The sequence below is a fragment of the Ciconia boyciana genome, chromosome 2 (assembly GCF_034638445.1).
Source record: "Ciconia boyciana chromosome 2, ASM3463844v1, whole genome shotgun sequence".
Taxonomy (NCBI): domain Eukaryota; kingdom Metazoa; phylum Chordata; class Aves; order Ciconiiformes; family Ciconiidae; genus Ciconia; species Ciconia boyciana.
Window position 1 is genome coordinate 73,746,223 of NC_132935.1, and position 15,205 is coordinate 73,761,427.

At 40.9% G+C, this 15,205-nt stretch overlaps 1 long non-coding RNA gene across 2 annotated transcripts in view; it reads right to left on the minus strand.

Annotated features, from left to right (window-relative positions):
- Positions 1–15,205, minus strand: part of LOC140646973 (uncharacterized) — a 50,610-nt gene that overhangs the window by 13,657 nt on the left and 21,748 nt on the right. The window contains exon 3 of one of the 2 annotated variants that reach the window (XR_012040611.1): positions 7,842–8,639. The exons of the other annotated variant lie outside the window; for it this stretch is intronic. This is a non-coding gene — a long non-coding RNA (uncharacterized lncRNA). Of the gene's footprint in view, positions 1–7,841; positions 8,640–15,205 lie in introns of those variants that run through there. 2 annotated transcript variants of the gene reach the window in all.

The window sequence follows — 15,205 nt, forward strand, 5'->3', positions numbered from 1 at the left end:
GTGTTGCACCACCGGACAAAATACTAAAGGCTACTGCTGGTTTTATGCTGATTTAGATGTATTCCTTTCTGGGAAAGATTTTTTTCTTTCCTGTATCCATTATGATTTTTCCAAACATTTTAATTTGTCTTCTATTAAGTCAGCCTTCACATTTTTTACCATCAGTTCATACATCATGACTTTGCAAAGTTTTGGAGGTTGCTTGACTATTTCCATTGTATATGTTCAGTTCTGGAAAGAGGCCCAAAAAAAGCCCACAGTCTCAACAAACCGAGCATTTATTTTGAGGCTTCTGCTGACAGCCCTCATCACTGAGCTGAGAAAGTTTGCATCATATCCCCATGATACCTCTTCATGTTGTTATGCTTGATGGATTCAATCACCCTGGCCACTGTGTTTCTGGAGAAGCTGTCCAAATTCTGCATCAACCTCCAAAGAAAGTCTGAAAGTCAAAAGCTCTGTTGCTTGCTTTCCAGCTGTACAGCAAACATGCATAAAATGCATGAATCAGTCAAGGTCACAGCTATTTCAGGAGCCCAGAAGGGTGGAGCATTGGGTCAAGATGAAAATATTTGTGCTAGTGATTCTCCAGCATCAGTATTTAGCAAACCCATCCCTGCGCATGCATTCCCTCCTTAGGCAGAGCTGCTTTATGCTGTGAGGGGGCTGCAGTTCATTATCCAGCAGCTTGGGTAGAACACAGAAAGCCCATCTCCACAGACAAAACCAAAACTGAGCCAGTCATTAATTCCTAAACAAAAAAGTATCTCTTTCCTAAACCAAGGAAAAGAGAGGGGAAGCTGGCCCAGCGCTTCCACTCACCTCAGAAGAAATCCCACAAAACTGCCACTGTCACCCCAGAATCGGCATCAGTTTGGGAGAAAGGCTGTCAAGGCAAGCTCTATCTCATCAAGCAGTGCTGTCCCCCCTTGCTCTCTGGGGGCTTGCTCCATGGGCTTGCTCTGCGCGGCCGTGCTCTCCTCGCTGGGAAGCCAGCGGCACGTGCCTGCTGCCATGTGCGGGCACCCTCCGACGGGGATGCTGCGGCTTGCACAGTTCAGGCTGCTTTGCCTCCCTGTTCCTGCGGGGCGAGGACGCACAAGGAGACCGTCATTGTCATTATGACAGGCCGTAATTTTTTTTTCCACTTCTTGTTCAGCTGTGACTTGAGCTGTCCTTCTCCCACAGAAATGTGCTCGTGTAAGAGCATCCACATCCTGCTTGTGCGCACTTAACGCCGTCTTTCCTCCGTTTTCTGGGTACCAATTTACAAAGCAGAGTTAGGCAGTCAGTTAACTGACCTAATTAATTAAATGAAATAGCACTGAGGGAAGGCATGTGGCTATACCCGTGGACTGATATAAAAGTCTCATCTAGTGGTACTCTTCGCTGATAGAGTGACCCTCAGACAAACGTCTCCATGGGCTGGAGACATGCCACTCAATTTCCTTCCTTGAGAACTGAGCGGCTATTACAGACTTTTTATGTCTGGGAGTGCTGCCACTCACTAGCTTATCTACGGCTATAAGGAAAGTGTGGGGCAGAATCAGCAATGAAAATAAGATTTTAAAGCTGGGACTGAACGGGCATCTGCTGATGCACGTAAGAATGCTCTGCAGGTTTTGAGCTGGTGTCCAGAGGGCACCAGAAAATAGGGTTGGACACAGCCTGGTGTGCCTGGTGTGCCACACTGACATAACAAACGAGCCTCCCCGGTGCCCTCAGCCACGCGCAGCACTTGCCACGCAGCCCTCCCAGCCAGCCTCTGGATCTGAAGTGCAAATAAAGCCTGTAAACTTCACCTCCCCGAAACTGATTTCCATATTCACTGTTAAGGCCCTGTCGGTGTTGTCTGTGGTAGGTAATTGAAACATGGTGAATAATGGAGCCAATGATGGATTTAGAGATGTTCTAAATTTGCCGGTCTGTAGGTGGTTTTGTCCACTGCTACTTCCTTCCAGTACTAAGCACTGACTAGTGCTTCCAGAATTAAATACTCTATATGAAAAAATTGTTCCCACAGCACAACTGACAGAAATTTTAAATGATATAATAATAATGTACAGTCCATTTGCTGTCTAATGTATGTGTGGGATTGAATAGCTCTTTGCGATACGTTCCCTTCTTGCTAAATTACTCTAACTTCAAACTGAATTAAAGTAGTTAGTTGCCACTACACCATTGAACTTTGATAGCTGGATCCATTCCAAAACTTGGGACTGCAGTTGCTTTTCTTGCAGAAATCCATAAATAAGGGAAAAAGATGAGATTAAAAAAAAAAAAAAAGCTTATTCCATTTTCTGAAAGCTCTCCAAAGCTCTGCTTTGTTCACCAGTCTGGAAAGTGTGATTGGGACTGTGAAACCTCTATCAGCTGGAAATGTCCCACCAAGGCAGGGGTCTGCTGTGTACGGGTTCCCAGTGCCTTCTTCCACTGCAGTAGTGCAGCTACACCATGAGACTGTGGCTGGGTGTTTACCCGTGCACCAATCGATACATTTAAGAACAACACCCCCACTGGTAATTTTTGCTTACGCAATGACTTGCCAGCAACACTATGGCAAACCCATGTGGATACCTGCTACCAATCAGCACAACAGCTTCTAACACCATTAGCTCATGTCCCTCTGTTTTCCATTAGCGCCAGCTATGCTGAACTGTGTGGGAATATACCAAATTATGGAATATACAAAATTATATTAATTATTACACTACACAAGTATTGCACCTAGAATCCTACCCACAGGGCACATGTTAGCTCCAGCTTAGTTGCTGCTTAGGCATGTTAGGCTGTAACTGTGACTGTACTAAGTCATGCACTCAGGCATAGCCATTTACTAAAGTGTCTACGCTACAGTTGACTACAGTATTTGCTTTTGAACGGGTCCCACTGTACCATGTTGGCGAAGGGGCAAAGTCAGTAAGAAACTGTTTGCACTGGACATGTCTGGTACCTGTCTGCTCAGCACAGACCTCCTGTTTTATTGCATTGGCTTGGTAGTGAAAGATATAGGCAGACACAGCCTGACGAAACTGGCTACAGGAGAATCATCCTGCTGTATTCTCCACGTCTTTACTCTTTAATTCAGTGAAATTTTCGTGCAAAGACCTTCTGACTCTGAACGAGCGCAAGTATGCCCATTCCAGTTCTTAAGAACATAAAAGATCATGCTACCATCCTGTCCATAGAAGCCCTTCTGTTACCCTGCCCTCTCAAGAACAAAAGCATTCACTTAAGGAAGGAATAACATACAAGGCATTTTTTGAAGTTCAGACTATTGAAGTACAGTATTTGAGCACTTCATATACTTCAATGACTATTCTTGCAGCTAGCTGCAAAAGAAGAAGACACGCAAAAATAGTAAGGAACTAGTCTGAGGTCACACAGACCATGGCTACAGTGTCTGGCAAGGGCAGCGTTAAAGCTTACATATTCTTGAAACTAAACATGTCCGCTGTACCGGGGTGAGCCTGAAAGCACGTTGGCTGGAACAACTGGGAAATGCCTTCCAGAGCATGTGCCCTAGAAAGACCAGCACATTAGTGCACAGCTTTCACAGCCTGCTCACACACATCGTCCACTGCCTGCCTCCAAGGCAGCCGCTTGGAAGGAGGTGAGGAGGAGGCAAAGGACATCACCCTTGCACCTACTCTGGAGACAACCCTTTCAAAGCGCTGTAGATAGATCAAAGACACTGAACTGGTTCTCCTGAATATCATTTCATGCTTTCTCCATTTCCCAGGGTCAAAGGTGCTTTGGGTGGAAAACCTCAAATTTTGGGTAGCTTCGGGGGCATCATGTTCAATACTGGGAATGAAATGAGCAGATAACAGAACAGAATGTTCCCAAAGATAGCTGTGGGAGTGAAAATGGGAAAAGAGAAACAGAAAACAAAGGAATCAAGTCTCTATACATTCCTTATAGGAATCATTCAGCAGTATAGTCTTCGGTTGCTACAGGTGTCATTAGCTCTTTTGCAATGTTGTTAATAAAAACCAGCAGCAACAAAAAATACTTTGGCTGGACTTTGTATTTAAGTTAATTAAAATGTCTTAGATTAATCAGCATCATGCATTTATACAGAGTGCATGTGCCATCTGTGTAGTGTCTCTAAGTAAATCTAGATTAGAGCTTGTGGTCCGATTTTAATTCAAGTGAATTGGCTGTAAATTAATTTAAAGACAGTAAATGGTGACCAGAGCATGCTAAGAATACTTGGTTCAGTGTGGGCTGAGCTCCAGAGCAGAGGCTGTCCAGTGATAGCAAATACAGTTGAGTTGGATGCCAAGGGACAGCAGAGAAGTTTTTGGTGGGACGCACCACGAACTTGGAGCTCTGTACATTTTCTACAGTCAGTCAGATGAAAGGACAGACCTGGAGAAGGTTTACAGCTATGCATATATGAGAGACAGCGAGAGTAACTGGTAGCTTTCAGTGGGATGTTTGCAGTAGTCTGGACTGTCTGTGTGTGAGAAGCAGCATGAGGTGACCAGCACAGATTGTGGGTGCGTACGATACAGCAGGGGAATGTGATGCTGAGAGCTGACCCTTGTGATGGAGCTGGTGGTGAGCTATACTGCTTCAGTTTTGCCAGCACTCCAGTGCAGCAGGGCTAAAATCCACCAGGCACCAACTCCTGTCAGCTTCAACAGAAGAATATGTGCTTAAATAATCTTTGAGGATTTGTGTATAAAATGGTATTACTGCCATCATCTGTCAATCCACCCAGGGAAGTCTTCATCTCCAGCTTGGGAAATACTGCTTATAGGGGTGGGAGAAAGTGGCGGTCTGGGAAATTTGTAAAATAATATATTTGTATAAGCAACAAAAAAAATTACAATAAAGGGAATACTAGTATTCAGTAAATGAGGACTTGTATTTCTCCTTAAGAGGCCATAGACAGGTAAAATTAGCCCCTGTAGCTGTTCTAGTATTCAGACAGACAGATTACCTTTGTAGTCCCACATAAAAGAATGTGGGTAAAAGAGAAATTAACTATTGAATAAAAACCTTCTCTGGGGTTCAAATGTTCAAAAATTCTTCCTCCTGTAAATACTGTTTTTCTAGCTCAAACCTAAGTAAAAAAGAAAAGCAATCTCCATCACTCGAAATTATGCTCATTTACAAAACATATACAGAAACATGCTCTACAACAAATATCTGTGTCTTGTTATAAGCAGGGAGGCATCAAAATCCATAATAACAGCATTTATAAGAGAAAGATCAATATGGCACTGGTATTTCAAAGGCAGAAAAGGATTCTATTAAATTTCTACTGGTAGAAAATGCACTGGACAAAATACCTAAAACCCATACTGGGTTTTAGCCTCTCACACTGTGCCACTGAATAAATCACAGGGAAACCATCACAAAATTCATTGTAAAAGATGCACTAGGGCCTGCTTCACCCTCTTCTCATTGAAACAACAGCTCTCCAACACAAGATTGTGGCTCAAGATGTCACCGACCTTCTCCAATTCACATCTTACCAGAGCATCTCTGCTGTCATTGGGATGTGGGGGTAAAGCTTAAGGTTTGCGGTTTTTTGCCCTGGGTGCCACTGTTTTAATATTGTGTGCGTGTGTTTGCGTAACTAATTTAGTTGTGCTACAGGAAAAACAATAAAATCGGTAACAGAGAGTTAAATGCTCTGATTTTGATTCCCATTTTAGATACCTAAAAGCAAAACCTAAGAATGGCCACAGTGGGTTAGACCAAAGGTTTGGCCAATCCAGGAGAGCACCCTGTTTTTATAGAATTGACATTAAGAGACCTCTGAACACAGTTTTTGCTCCCAGGACTGTTGACAATCTCTTGTTCTGGTGTCTTGATTAAAAAAACCCCAAAGTATGGCCATAAGTGGATGGTTATGGAACTGTAAGAACAGGACAACCATATATGAAATTTCTTGCTAATACTGTCTCTGCCTTCAATGATTTTGGCTCAGGACCTTATTTCTCTGAATGTGGGCTTTATGTATTTTGCAATGCTCAGTGGATTTATTTTCATGAGCTTCAATCATCCCTTGTAAATTTTTAGTATCTACCATATTCTTTGGCAAGGAGTTTCACAAGTCATCTACCTGTCGTGGGAAGAACAGAATGAGACAGCCCTAGCCAGTGGGAAGTTACGGTGTCAGCCCACTGGCTGTCAATGTTGTCATGTTCTCTGTTGGTAACTCATAAATGGAACTACAGAGGAAAATAGTTTTGAAGTGTGATGATGAAGCAGATGTTGATGGATATTTGCAGAGCGTAGTCCCCCAGCAATGAGGGACATGAGAGAAGAAAGCATGGAAGTGTCCGTTTGCAAACCTTAGAGACTGTGGAAGATGGCCTGTAGGCTGGACCAACCTACTGGATTACCTGCAGGGAGATGGTACCCACAGCTGTCAGACCTTCCTGGGAATGGCTGGTTCTGTGAATATAGCACTGAAGATGGGCTCAGGAAGAGCAATATCAAGTCAGGCTGTACTTCAAATACAAGACAAGACAGATACTGCTAGGCCAGGAAGAAGTCTGGAAAGTTGTATCTTTGTTCCTTATCCTTTATATAAGTGATCAACCATCCTGTTCCTTCATTTCTGTGAGATCTGGAATGACTCTGCATTCAGAGAGGAGGCTAGACCAAAGCAGCAGCTTCCTTTTTCCCCTTGAAACTTGTGTGAAGGCCCATTTTGCTGCAATAAACTCTGACCCTTTTACAGTCAAATACAAATCCGGCTATTCATGGCACCTGTAAATGGCCTCATCTTAGAGTAATGCCCAGTGCTGAAGCCAGTGACATTAAATGAAGTTAGAGACTGGATTTTTACATGCACCTGAGATAAAACATAGCAACTGGTATGTGGCCTTAGAAATTTGTACATTGGTAGTAATTAATACCAGCCATTAACCTGGGAGCCACAAGGTGTCTGAAGGCCTCCAGTGGATGCTAATAAAGCCAGGCTTTTATACAAGGAACAGAGCAGTTATGGATAAAAGCGGTAGGATAGATGTGACAACCAGCAATTTTAACTTATCACCTTGGAGCTTTATTTTTGAAAGCTTTTACTTCCCACTGATTGCAGGCTTCCAATTTCGTGTTGTCATGTAATAAATTACAAAAATTATCTTTTTTTTTTTTTTGGCATGGTGCTTTGTAGACAAAGTGTCTAAAAAGCTTCTTTTTTTAACAGAATGAGTTAAGTATTGCTGCCATGGTGATTACAATAAGAAATCAGCACCAAACAGCGGCCTAGAAATCTGGATACAGATTCAAAATTCTCAGTAGCCAGGGTATTTGATTTGAGTCCTTTCTAACAGGAGGCTTTTACTGTGTGTATGGAGGGGGTGGAGGTGGAAGGCTGGAGCAGAGGTCATTTTGAAAAGCAGATCTTTAACCCTTTTCCTGAAAGCAAGAGCACTGTCTAACTTACTAATTTGTCTGAAGGAGATCTGAAGGAGATCACTCCTAGCAGGGAGGTGAACCTCCTCTTCTCAGCAGGGGTGTGAAGGAGAAGGCATCGTCATCCCTGAGGTGGCTGTAAGGGTGGCCCACTGTGCTGATTATTTAAAAGCTGTCCTGTTTGACCAGGACCTTCCCTATTTTAGCACTAAGGTAGCCTTGACTCTTGCATATACCAAGTACTAACAGAGTTTATTAACATTCACTGCCACATTTACTTCCCACTGAATTTATATTCTAAATAAGTATTCTAGACCAAGAGGTCTAGTTTGCTGACAGTGCACATGCTTGATCATAACCATCATAAAAAGTCAGCAATGGATGAAAGACAAAACTTACAAGAGCCATTGTGAAGCTAGTAAAAATGTTTTCAATATTTAATTAATTATCTCCTGTGTATCACCCACAACAAGAGGACAAAGATTTTGTGGGATAATTAGAGAACTAAAAGCACAAAGCCATAAAAAAATGCCTTACTCAAAACCTGCAACTTATCTAGAGCAGATATAAAACCAGCAATAGCCTGTTAAGCACCTGACTAAAAGGTAAGGTCTTTGCATCAGAAAAAGGTAGTGAGATCAAAGATGGAAAGTTTCTGCCATTAATGTCTCCCATGGCTGGCTTGAGAAGGGAGCCCAGGGACTGACAGCTAAACTGACCTCTTCCAGGGACATGGAGATGTAGGTGGTCACGACAGACTGCTCTGTTCCCTACCATGCAGGGCATTCACGTTTAGTCACATTTTACAGTCAGTGACATTAAACTCTTTCATAGTGATCCATGTGCTATAAGTTATAATATATTATTTATAATATTTTAATCACCTAAAGTTCAGGGACCTCAAAGTACATATTAATTAATGCCTATTTTAATTAGCTCTGCCTCAGAGAGAGGGAGAACACAAAACCTGGCAGCCTTATTAGCACTACACTCCAGCACCGTAATTAAACCCAGAACACGCAATGTAATACGCATCAGGACTTAAAGCAGTGGCAGGTTGGTCATCACCATGGCAGCCTCCCACTCTCATAACTTCCTTTTTCCTTAACATCATTCTTCTTTTCTCCCTGTGTCTTCCTGTGAATGGCAGTTTCCACAAGGGAAAAGATCTCTGCTCCTCATCGGCCAAACTCAGCTCTGTTCTTGCAGTAACAGCATCATCTTCAGTGGAGTTATTCTACATTCCATTGTACCTGGAAGAATATATTATTAATATGAGGAAAAATCTTTTTGTGCAGGTATCTTCACATGCAATTTTTTTTTCCTCCTTTTGGCTACCAGCCACTGTGAATCTGTCTTCAGGCATAGAAACCTCTGCTTTGCTGCCTTCAAGCATTCTGTCTCCTTCCCTGTCCAAGAATCCCTGAAGACACTTAATTTTAAATTTCACAGCTGCTGGATTCTGAAAGGAAAAAAATGGATTCTTCATATTTTCTGACTCTTCACAATAAACTAACTGTGGGCTGAAGGGGCAAGTCAGTGTGCAAAGGTCATATAGCCAGTCAATGGAAAAGCATCAATACAACACTCAGTAGTGCCAATATCTAGCATCCTGCCCTTGTCTGTTGAATGACCAAGTTAGGAAATTCCAATCACTGCCATTCAAGCATTTTCTTACATACATTTTAGCCATTAAAGACAAACAAAACTCCAATAAACTGAGATGCTGATCCTAAGTCCCTGGAAGTCAGTAACAGTTTTCCTGTTGACTTCAACGTTTTTAGGATAAGACCTTAAGAGCTTAATAATGATATTAGAAAAAAATTACCTATCTCTGTACTGGTACTATCAAATAGCATTAGTTTTCAACCTTTTTTGCTTGCAGCTCCTTCAAGTTTACTCAATAGACTTGATTTTCTTAGCAAAGTTCTATAGATGCCTTAGGAGTGGTGCTCACACTCTCAGTAGGTATGGGTCATACACTGAAAACATCTGCTAAGGGGAAGGAAAGGACATTCATGTAAAAAACCCCAAAACCTTACCAGTAACCAAATATAGGAAAGTTTTGTTTTCTCTTTCTTATTTCATGCTAATTACCAAATTCTTTCAACTCTAAATTGCAATAAGCTTCCCCAATTTCACTTCCCCTGCCCCATTCCATAAAGTTTCCCCAAATAGATAATTAACAGAATAGTTAAGCTTGCAGAAATTGCTATTACTTTGTCAATGGCTGAGCCAACAAAAGCATTTTTCATGCACCTGCATAAAAGAGAAGGAACAGAATAGCTTTTAAGAAATGTGCTACATTTTAATATGTCCTAGTGACATGCAGAAGCGTATCTACAATGCTGAAACGAGTGGAGATGGAAGAATGGGTGGAAAGCGCTCCACTGATAACACTATCTGAGCTCAAAGCACTCAGTAATACCAAGAAATTTTGTACACTCATGCTTCTTTGTAATGAATTTACTGATGTTAGAACAAACATAGCTGTGCCTTGCTCCAGGAACAATTCTTGGCCAATAAATTTTGCATCAAATCCTAAATCATCATTTTAGTAATTTCTAAAAAGCAAACCAATGTAAAATGTTAATGTTTCAGTAGCTTTTACTCTTAAATGTAATATTTCACTTTATTATTTACTTATTTGCATTTGCTATTATTTTGTATTTGCTATTATTTTGCTTCACTGTATTATAATTTTTTTTGTAATTTTAACTCATTTTGTGATATATTTAAAGTGTTTTATTAATTCTGATAGTTTTGTTAACACAGCACAACAGCATATTTAGTGGACTATAGCAGGTTTCCTTCCACTACTCAGCATCAAGTGACTGTAGAGACATTAACGTATGCCTAAATTAGACCAAGGCAGCAAGTGAGTTTAGACTGGTTTAACCTTCCCCAAAGTTTTAGAGGAGCTCATTAATGTTGCTCTGCAAAGCATCTATAATCTTATAATGGAGCCATTATGTGATATTGTTATGATACTTTCTTCCCAAGCTCCCAACGCCTTGCAAGTAATTGACTTTTTATGCCCCGTTATTCTCACTGGCAATTTTCAGGTTGTATCATCACAATTCTTAATTTTGACTCCTCCCATAAAGTTAAGTTTCCTGAAGTCCTCCTTATATTTTGTATGTTTATTAGAGGGACCAGGAAGAAAAGGGGATAACAAAAGGCCAGGGTGTCATTACCCTTATTCATATCTATGAATAATGCTTTGCTCTGTAAATAATTCACTGGACTCATAGCGTAAGGTACAGCTGTTATCTCGTCACAGTTTAGCCTCATACGGATATAACCAGTATATTCATGAACCCTTGGGGACTGGGAGAAGACTCACTTGTCTTTTGAAGCTGAAAATTTAAAAAAATTAACCAAAATTTTAGGAAAACTGTTTACAAGGAAAAAATACACAGGTACATTAGTGCTTCAGTAGCTGAAGCCCAGCCCGAGCACTCAGCTTGAGACAAAAGCTTTTCTCGGAGCCCCTTGAATTTGGACAAATGCAAAACTGAACAGGGTCATGAGGGCATCTTTTAAATAGAGCACAACAGAGTTGTTTAGTTTACTGGAGGCGAATGCTACAGCCAAACTTCATTGAAAACCTACTTCATTTTTTCACCCAGCTTCTGCTTTCTCATGAATGCATATTCATGTATGAATTTTGAAAGCTAGCAAAGATCTTAAAGAGAAAACAGAAAACAAACAGGTTCGGTCGCCTCTGCAGAGCATTTGCAGAAACTAGTGGATGCCGGACTAGAATCTCTGAAGTCAAAGAAGGGCAGGCGAATGGACACAAAGGCTGACACTGCAGATTGACTTTCCACAGAAAGCTGACAGTCATTTTGGAAATACAGAAAAAAATAATGTCATTATATTTCCCCTCTGTTCCCAGCTTCTCTCTTCTTTTTAACCCTCAAGGAACTAACTTTTTTTAACCATTAACCCAAGTGCATTGGGGTAACTCAATTTCAATAAATGAAGCACCAGCTGTTCTTTTTAGAGCTCCATTTTTTAAAATTTATTTATTAACTATTAAATATTTTATCATTAAATATACTCTCTGCATGTGTGCATGCTAAAATGCAAAATGCTGAGCCCACTTCTCTGGCTCTCTGCATTCAGGTGGCAGAGGCAGAAGTGGAAACCAGATGGAACACGGCAGATGGGTATTCTGCTGCTGCAAAGAAGTCCCTGGAGCTGCAAAAGGTAATGTAGTCCAGCTTCTGAAAATTACACTTCAGGCAAGGTGACTAACTAGAATAATCACAAGGAAAATCACAAGGAAAGGAAAAAATAACTTCCTGCAATAAAATGAGAAAGAGATACAAAGACAGAGAAAAACTAGGAGGTTGACTTTGCAACACCTTGTGGTAATGAACGGTGATCAAGATTACAATGAAGAGATTCATGCCTGAAAGCTGGCCTGCTTCTTCCAAGTATAACAGATGATCTAATAAAAGATAATCTCTCCTCTAAAACCTTGCCTCTCTCAGATTTTTAATCCATTCTGAATACAAAAACTACTGCCATTTCATTTTTCATTTGGAGATTTTAAAGAGCTTTACAAAGAGGTTTACAGATATCACTGGGATTCTTGATGTCTAAAGTATGATGGACTATATCCTCAGAAAGACAAATATTCCTTGATGCTTTGACACTTTACAATCCATATCCTGACTTAGATACTGATGTGCTATTAGATAGTGCATGGGGACAGTTAGGTGCCTCAGCATGGAACAAGTGGAAGGCCAACCTGCTGAGGCTGCCCAAGTGGCACTGCTGGAGATGGACGTGCCCCTCTCTTCTTCCCCTCCTCCCCAACATACCTGCTACCCTGAGCTGCAGCTAGCACTTCTCTTCTCCTGCAATTCATAGTTATGAACCCCCTCCTGAAGACGGACACTTATGCCATTCTTTTCTCACAAAATACAGACAAGATCCTGTCCAACCTCCTTGGAGCTCTCACTTGGGATCTCAAATCCCAGCTTCAAATCCTTCAAATGTCTGAAGGTGTTTGGCCCCTTCTCCTCTGTCCCTTGGTACAGCTCATTCATTCTCCCTGCCTGCCCATGCAATGAATATTTAATCACTTCCTAGAAACTGGAAGAGTTTCAACTGAGGGAAGGACAATCTTGGCTCCATGTCCCATCACCCTTTCTCAAAGGTTATTCTGTAGCCTGGTGTTTGAGCTGCTTTCCCTGTGAGGCAAAAAATGCAAATTCATATCTACTCAGGCAGAGGTGGGATTTGAAGTGGGATCTCCCAACTACTGGATGAATGCCACTAGACCAGACTGAGGGTGTCAACGCCATGCTCAAAGAATATCTATAACACTGGATCCTGCAGGTGAGCCATCCATTTCTAAGTTTGAAATCCAGACAGGTCTGAGGTGCGAGACAGGTGCTGAACTGCTCAGCAGTGTCAAGGCTGGAGACATTCTGGGCATGTAGAGGAGCAAGACTTAAGGCACATCAGGAACACCTTAACATTAGACACTTAGACTACACCTGATATTCAGAGACAAGTGGTTCTGCACATACGTGATTGCAAAGACCTATGTATTTTCTTATCTTGGAAATATATACCTTCACACTTTCAGCATGTCCAAGCACCACCAGCTTCCCAATCTAGAACACAGAGCAGCAGGCTATAAACAGAAGAGAAATCTAGGGTACGTTAGTTCGAGCTTTGTAAATTAATAGCTAAACCGCTCAATAAGAACCTGGATACTACGGATACATGGAGAACCTGGTGATGGCACGAAGGTGTGCTAGGAGATAGAAAATGAGGACAAAGCTCTGCATACCTGGGGTCAAACTTTCCAAGCTGTCTCAGTTGAAGTTCTGTTTTTTCATATGGCACATTACCTGTGCAGCTGAGCACAGCTGGGCATGAACCTGTCTGAATCCATTCCCATTCAACTGCAGGCACAAACCCTGTGGAGACCATGAATTCTACCATGAATTTTGCACAAATCTCTATATAAGTAATTTTACACTCATACAAAAGGATGCTCTTAATATCCTATGCTAGGCAGCTATTGAAATTTCATGGGTGTATGAGATGGATACATTTTATGACCTCTTCACTAATTATTGTGCCATTACTACCCTTGGTGCTTTCTACAGTTGCTGACCCCAGACTATACTTACATACCTCTCTTCACATGATTTCAGACTGAATATTACTTTCCTCTCATACCCATTTTCATTTAACTCTGATCTGTCCCTTTTTTGAAATTCTGAGCTGGTTTTCATAAAAATCTTATCTACAATCAAAGTTCTGATTCTCTTTAATGCTCTGGGATATGGCCTTATCTCATGCTATTATTAAAAACGGAAAGTTCTTTTATACAGGTATATTTTTGACCTCTGCTCTTCTCTATTTGGAACAAAACCTGCAGCAGCATGGCCAAGAATAGAAGCAGCATCACTCAGCTCCCAATTCTATACTTTAACCACTAGATGATGCTTCCTGTGAGTATATAAAATTTCATTTAAATCCAAAACTCTGACTATGTTTGCTTCCGCTTATGATATGTTAGTATTATTTTTTACATCCTGCCTCTCGTTGACCTCCCTTGTCCTCCTAGGCTTAGCAGATTTTCAAGGTCCATTACAACAGTGAGGAAGGTTTATGTGGCTACTTGTCACTCAGCCTGTAAGTGAAAGGTTCCCATCAAACAGCTGGGGATAGTTATTACACCATAGTCAGCCCTGATTGAACAAAGGACTCTCATGACTCTGTGTGAACAAAACTTCTGATAACGCAGATATTTTAGGAAACAAGAAGAAACCTTTTGAGGATATTACCACTGGCCAGGCACTTGTATTACCCAAGAGTTCAGCACTTTCCATATGTGATGAAATGTCCAAAAGTCCTTTTTTGCAGTCACTTGTACAAATTGGGATGCATTCCACTTACACTGAGGGCACTATATTTGTATAAAATAGTGTACAGATAGAGTCAATCCCAGACAATCACCATTACAGTAAAATAAAAACAACACTGTGGTTCTGTAGATAAAATTACCAGGTAAGTGGATAAAGAGTTGTTGTTAGTATATTGTGCTCTGCCAAGAAATTAAGACTACCAAGAAATTCAGAAATAAGTAGAAGTGAATGAAAGGGTTAAGAAGAGAGCCTATATTGCACATCAATCTATTGCAAAAGCTTTAATAGTAAAACTACGATTTATTTGTGACTATGACTTATTTCTGACGTTAGGTCATAAGGTTGTTTTCCGAGTGCAGAAGGAAGGTAAAAGAAATGTGATATTTTCTACAAAAGCTTGGGTTCTATTTAAAAAATCTTGTCAACCAGAAATGGGGAGGAGTGTCTTGAGTAAGAGCAACCATAAGAATAGTCATTATCTTCCAAAAAATCAAGGCACCACAATGTATTTGACCAGCAGTATGACCATGTTCATGTCATTTTGATCAGGAATAACATTAGCCTGCTATGCTCCAAATTTGCACAGCACTTTAGTACCCAGCTTTTCATTGAGTTCGTAAACAGCCACAGTGAATTAAGTACTCGCTGCATCAAGATGGTCAAAATTGAAATTTCTGTCCTGCAGGAAGTCCTGACCCTTCAGAATTTGATTATGCTCTAAATCAGAAAGAATGTCACTACTTCAGAATTTCCCATTCAACAAATATCTTGAAGAAAAGAGATTCAGGAATCTAAACCAAAAGCATTTTGGTTATGACAAAACAACTTATTTTTATATGATTGAATGGTTTTAGTTTGATGTAGTAAGAAGCTTTACATCAATTGTATCTAAATGCTATCTAAACCACTTCAGATTA